Source organism: Protomyctophum parallelum (genome assembly GCF_964188405.1).
Source record: "Protomyctophum parallelum genome assembly, chromosome: 16".
NCBI classification, from domain to species: domain Eukaryota; kingdom Metazoa; phylum Chordata; class Actinopteri; order Myctophiformes; family Myctophidae; genus Protomyctophum; species Protomyctophum parallelum.
The window spans coordinates 38,200,268-38,207,375 of record NC_139711.1 but is presented as its reverse complement, the minus strand read 5'-3'; positions in this window follow the sequence as shown (position 1 = coordinate 38,207,375).

The following is a 7,108-nucleotide window of genomic DNA, read 5'->3' as shown; positions in this document are numbered from 1 at the left end:
AATAAATCATTGTTGGCAAGTGTATTCGGAAATGTTGTGCAGTATATTGTCTATGTTGTTAGTGGGTGTATGTGGCTGTGGATGTGTGTGAGAGTGTGTGTGCGTCTCTCCACAGCTGCGCTCATCTCCCTGCAGCTCCACTGTGCAGTGTGCACCCCCTCCTTTCTCTCATCGTTTCATTTTCCCAGCTTGCTCACTCTCTCATTTGTGTTGCCTCGCTCCCTTTTTCTTGCTGCCCCCTTCTACCTCCACATATAAACATGCATGCATGGATTGCACGCACGGACACGGCAACACGCACACGCACACGCACCACATCCATCCATCCAGGATGATCCCCTTATGCCAATCCTTTTTTCTCATTCCCCTCCCTCCCCCACACTGTCATTCTTTTGCCCCTTAACTCCGTCAGGCTCTCTTTACACCCACCACCTGGGCTCTGGAAATTCAGATTTCCTATATTTCCATCAAGGGATCAATAAAGATTTATGTTATCTGATCCCCTCTGTCACACACATTCGTTCTGGCTCTTTCTCACTTGCGCAAACTCTTGCTCGGTTCGACACAATTAATGTCATTATCTCAAACAGTTTCTTTCTTTCTTTCTTTCTTTCTTGCATCATGTTAGAAAAGTCAGTCAGTCAGTCAGTCAGTCAGTCAGTCAGTCAGTCATTTCGTGTATAGGGCTGGGCCTGCTGTTGAAGGTGCAGACAGAAAGGGTATAGTGGTCCTGTAAAACTGGGCAAGGAGGCAAGAGAGAGAGAGAGAGAGAAAGAAGGGGGGGATGAATTAAGGAGCAGTAGAGAATGTAGCATTAGGATTAAAAAAATCCTTAGTAATCTGAGTTGAGAGAGAGGGTTTATGTTTATATAAGGTAAAGGATGGAATTAGTGATGCACGATTAATCGGTAGCATAATCGGAATTGGCCATATATCGACCATAAAAAATAGGGATAGGGATTAAGCTTGTTTCCATTGTGGTCCTATGTATAATATCGGAATCGGTCAGAATCGGTATCGGCAGATATGACCCTGCAAATAATCGGAGATCGGATATCAGTCATAATTTCAGAAGCGTGCACCCCTAGATGGAATGTATTGGGGCGGCAGTGGCTCAGGGGTAGAGTGACCAGATGGAAACCGAAAGGTTCCCAGTTCGAAGTGTCAAAGTGTCCTTGAGCAAGACACTGAACCCCTAATTGCTCCTGATGTGCAGGTTGGTGCCTTGCATGGTTTCCCCCGGCATCGGTGTGTGAACGTGTGAGTGAATGGGTGAATGTAATGCACAATCTCTGTAAAGCGCCTTGGATAATGACGCTATATAAATGCACCATTTACCATTTATGGCAACAAGGAGCGCAAGAATTGAGGCCTTTTGAAGCAGGGAACAGAACTGTGAAGGTGAAGATTACGGCCCTGCAATCAGAGAAGCATGTTATAGGCTATTGGTACTAGAGAGAGAGAGAGAGAGAGAGAGAGAGAGAGAGAGAGACAGAGAGAGAGAGAGAGAGAGAGCTTGTGTCCACGTGTCAGTAGATGAGAGCCGAGGCTGATGGATTACCTTTAGAATCAAAGAGGATAGTGTCGTTAGAAAGGAGTCCGTGATTGAGTTCCGGGTCCCCACTCCCATAACGACTATTGAAGGGCAGGGTCCTTGATGGAAGCACTCTTGGCCCCAGCAGTGCTGCTAGCAATTACACACACACACTCGCACATGCACGCGCACACACACACAGTCCGTTTGCGTTCAGACTGCAGCACTCCCCCATCACATTCATTAACTCAAAGGAAACGACTTGTTCCAAAGCATGAAATTAATATTAAGATAGTATAACATGTAGCCTAACCACCTTCATTAGTATGCATTACATCGGGGTATTACAACTCGGTTTAGTGGCACACCAGCTTGCTAGTAAACGACTTTCAACTTTTAGCGTATTTTATCTGATATAGGTGAAAGATGGATGGATGGATAAGGTACAAAAATTAAAGACTTTATTTATTTCTCTGACGTTTCAATCCTGTGGATCATCTTCATCAGGTCATGTGAACATGCACACCAGTTTTTTTATTTTATAATAATGAGGTGCCCCAATTGTCCCCTATTTAGGTGAACATTTTCAAGTTCTGTCAGATTGTGCTGTACAAATCCACAAGACAGTCAGCTGGGATAAAGATTAGGGGGACTGTCTAAAGAATATTTAAAACTGGAAGCAGTTTTGACACCTGATCTTCTGCTGGGATTTTTGAGCAACGTGCGTGAAACCTTCTACACACAATCTTTGGACCATGTGTGTGTGTGTGTGTGTGTGTGTGTGTGTGTGTGTGTGTGTGTGTGTGTGTGTGTGTGTGTGTGTGTGTGTGTGTGTGGCTGCAAGCACCTATAACAGGCACTTGAACAGGCATAACTCAGCCCTCATTTGGCCAAAAGCCATTGAACTTGTTTACACACTCACGAGGAACACATTATGTTACTTTGTACGTGAAGAAATGTGTTAAAAAATAAAAATTGCTGTGATTTCATAGACAAACATTTAATAAGTAAGTAAGTAAGTACATTTTATTTATAAAAGCACCTTTCTTAACAAGGTTACAAAGTGCTGTACAATGCAGTGCAAATAAGAACAACATAATCAAGGTCAAATAACATCAGGAAAATGTTTCCGAAATAAAAACGTTTTCAGCGAACTTTAAAAAATATTGACAGACTCAGCATTTTTTAAAGTGCAAGGCAGGGCGTTCCATAAAGTAGGTGAAACTACTGCAAAAGCACGGTCAACCTTTGTCTTTCGCTTAGTCCCAGGAACCATTATTAGGCCTTTGTCAGAGGATCGCAGGGATCTCACATTGACCTTGGGGGGCAGAAGATCACAAATATACGGTGGGGCCAGTCCATGTAGGCCTTTGTAGGGCTTTAAAAGTAGTTAAAAGGATTTTAAAATCTATTCTAGCCTTGATGGGCAGCCAATGGAGTGTGGCTAAGACCGGGGTGATGTGTGCTCGACGGTTGGTGTTGGCGAGAATTCTGGCTGCTGTGTTCTGTACAAGTTGAAGTTTGGATAATGAGGAGCTGGATAGAGTGATATATAGTCCGTTGCAATAGTCAAGGCGGGATGAAACAAATGCGTGCATAAATTTTTTTAGGTCAGTGGGAGTGAGAATAGATTTTATTTTAGAAATGTTGCGTAAGTGAAAAGCATAACCCCTGGCTAATTGAATCAATCTTTAATTGTAAGATGCTTATCCAAACCAGAGTAGACTCGCGTAGCCAGACAACTATTCCACGATCTCCGAATGCTATATAATCTGGAACTATACTATACACCCCCCTAAATCCGAATAATCTATTTGTCATTTCCGTTCACAAAAAACATATTTTATATATCTTTAGAGCTAAAAAAAAATATTCCCATTTCTGCTAAGCAGCAAGCTTATTATTTATTTATTATTTATATTTATATTAGGCTAAATTTGCGCGACTAAAGACGAAACGGAAGTGGGGAGGAGGCTTTATTTTACTCATGATCAGAGATTCCTATCACCAGACTGTATGATGGGAGCATTTTGAACATTGCAAGAGGCAACAGTCTGGCAACACAAGACTAAACCGGAGTCAACATTTTATTCTGTCTTTCTCTGGAATCGACACGAGACAGTGTCACGCTAAAGGTTCACAAAGTTTATTACACACAACAGGAACATATATAGAGCTGGATCCCAACTGACGTGACCACAAGATATCAGACATAATAACCGCTAACTGCAGCAAAGCTGACCTTGCTGTCTGAGATGTCTGTAATACATATCAAGTACAGTGTGTCTCCTCTCACGTACAAGTACACAGCCATGGGCGATCAGATCATAACAGATATGTGCCAATTAAACCCTTGATCAACATTGGAAAGTACTGTGGCTGCAGATGGCAGATGTTGCAAAACTTTCTTTGAATTGCCTGCAATGCAACATTCAGCAGCAGGAAATTGACATCTCAGTCCCCATTTTTAATTACTGTACGCTAGGTCCAAGTGATCAATGTAAAACATCAACTGTGGATATTTGCACGGCCTCGTTGCCTCCATAGCCATGATAGGTCAAGGCCAGGAAGTCCCCCTGACCATCATACAGTATCTGCATTGAGACCTGATACTCAAATAACTCTCTCTCTGCCTTCATCCTGTCAACATCAACTCATTATCAGGCCTTTCCCACCCCAGGGAGTGAGCTGTACAAGATATGCAGACTGTCTGCAGGATACAAATATCATTGATTTTAAAAGTCAATCCACTATAATTGGCCATCTACTTGGCCAGAGGAAGGGGGTGAATGGGCTAACCTGAACCCTGTTGAACCTTGGCAGTGTCCATGGCATCAGGGTTGATACATTAGATGTTATACTGTCTTCCTGCCTGCCTGCCTGCCTGCCTGCCTGCCTGTCTGTTAAATTAAACATTTCTGATTAATTTTATTTTTGTATCTGTATTCTATCCCTGTCACAATGCGCTGGCTGGCTATAGACCCCTGAGAGATGGACCCCTGAGGTGGAGCGCCTCACCTACTGTATACCAGCAGCTCCCAGTAATTCAAGCTTATCCCCATTGGAATGCTGCAAGGCGTTCCTCTGCTATGGTAGTGATCTTTCATGATCTCTCATTTATCACTCTTTATTGGATTCACCTTCATTTCTCTTCTGAGTCTGACAATCTCTGCTTTCAGGTTTATCTACAGTAGGTGTAGACCCTACAGGGCAGGAATTTCAGGGAGGCCACGAAGGCCATGGCCGTCGTTGCCCCTCAGTTTGGCCTTGTGCCCCTCAAAAACATTGAGGGGCACAAGGTCCTATAACGCCACAGGGCATGCCAAGAGCTGGCACTCCACCTCAGCGGTCCATCTTTCAGGGGTCTAGCGCATTGTGAGGAGAAAGTAAGTGGTACAGTTAGCTAGTGCTGCACAATTAATCAAAGATTGAGATCTAGATTCAGACACCTATGCGATCTCATTTCTAAAATTGAGCAAGAATCGTGAATCGTGTCCAATTCATGTTTTTGCTACACAGTAGTTGGCTCCAGGTGCCACATTTTGAATGTAGTAATGTTCAGCAACTACAGACTAAAGACAATAAATATTTTCAATTCTTGTGGAGGAAGATCGAGATTCACATTTGAGCAAGATTCGTGCAGCACTACAGTCAGCTGATGGCCGGGGCATTAAGGCCACAGTGGCTTCCACACATGTGCTTGTAGATTACAAGCTTGTTCCCCATCAAACAAAGATTTGGCAGACCCCCTGCAGTTTGATTTGATAGTTTATTGAGTCACCTTCACCTTATTGCTTGAGCCATGCACGGTGCACATTTACCAAATTATTTAACACTTACAGTATCACAGTATCACTGGACATAGGAGTGGCTAGAGCCCCTCAAAAAAGCTTAACTTGTGTGCCTATAATAAAATATAATAAAATGCCCAAAATAGGGCAAGTTGTTTTAGGAGTCCTAATACTAATTTAACTGCAAGCACTCTGTATATACAATTAGCTGTTGTGGCATGACTCACACAAATGTAAAGCCACACAGTAGCCTATAGGCCTATACAGGTCTATTGGTTTGCCATTTCTCTGTTGTAGTATTTCACACTGTGTTTAAACAGAACAGACCAAGTGTTGCAGCCTTGGTTGTGCTACTGAAACTGTGAAGGGAAGACATAATTAGGGAGTTATATTAAACTGTGTGTGTGTGTGTGTGTGTGTGTGTGTGTGTGTGTGTGTGTGCGTTGGCGTGCGTGCGTGTGCGTGCGTGTACGCACTGGATGTCCCAAAGGCTCTCCTTCTACTTATTATACTGTATGGCTAGCTGTCAGTCATAATCGAAGATGGAGCATTAGCCTGTGGAATCTCCAGCTACAGTATGGCAGAACGAAGTCGAGTCTTTTGATCATGCCAGTCTTTCAGAAGCACTGGGGCCATGGCATCATACCAACCAGCACAGCCAACCCACCCTGGAGCGCGGGCCGAAAGTCCTCTGGAATCTCATGACTTATTACTTCCAGCAACAATGGAAGCACATTGGGAAAACGTCCGTTTTCCCAACAAACAATATTGAATAATTTACACGCCGTGGGCCGAGTTCAGTCTCTGCGGTTACATTCAAAATGGTAATGAATACGTTTTGCTCATTTGTGTAAAATGTCTTCGAGGAAATACTGCAGGCAGGGACCAGCAAATTGACAGGGAGAGTTGTATACCCGTATTAGTGTGAAGGAAGCAGGAGTGTACTAATAATAAGGCTTAACTCTGGGGATTACATTACCAAAGCAAGGGAGCTGGGAGCAGCAGACACACTATACCTGAGGAAATTAAAGTTGGATGCAGCAGTCATCCTATTGGCTTTTTCATTAGTGATGCTGAGGATACCTTCCTCAGCATGGCAATGGCCAGTTAACAAGCTAAAGTCTTATCTTAATTTTCTTGTGTTGACTTCTCCAGCGTTGCACCCTCCGTTTTCGATCTTCTGCCGCACGCTCTGTTGCCCATCAAGTGGAATAATTTGTCACCTGCTGTGCTGCTGTGAATGCAGAAGACTGCCCCCCCACCCCCTTTTTCTCAAGTAGATAAACGTGTGAGTACATCCCAGTGCTTCCCAGGGGGAATCCTATGCTATATTGCTATCTCATCCTGGTCTGAATCTGTCCGTAACCTTGGCAACTAGCATCATCCAGGACAAGTCAAGGGTGGAAACTAAAAACATATTACTGAGCTTGCACTCATCGTCTAGCTTGGGGCGCATATGTTGCATACGTTGGTCCGACATACTAACAGTCCGACATGCATCCGACAACATGCGTGGCTGGTTAAGACTCACCCGTGGCTCCCGACATGCGTTGCCGGTTAAGACAGGTTAGGGTTAGGTTAGGGTTTGGGGTAGGGTGTCGGACTAATGCCTGTCGGACTGTTACTATGTCGGACCAAACTAGCTTGTCCCCACTGGAATGCTACAAGGCACCACCACTGCTGTGGTATTCCGGCTATATCTCAATTTAATCATTTACACTGAGTACCTCTCTTCATTGGATATCGCCTTCATTTCTCTAATGTGCCTACAATCTCTGCTTGG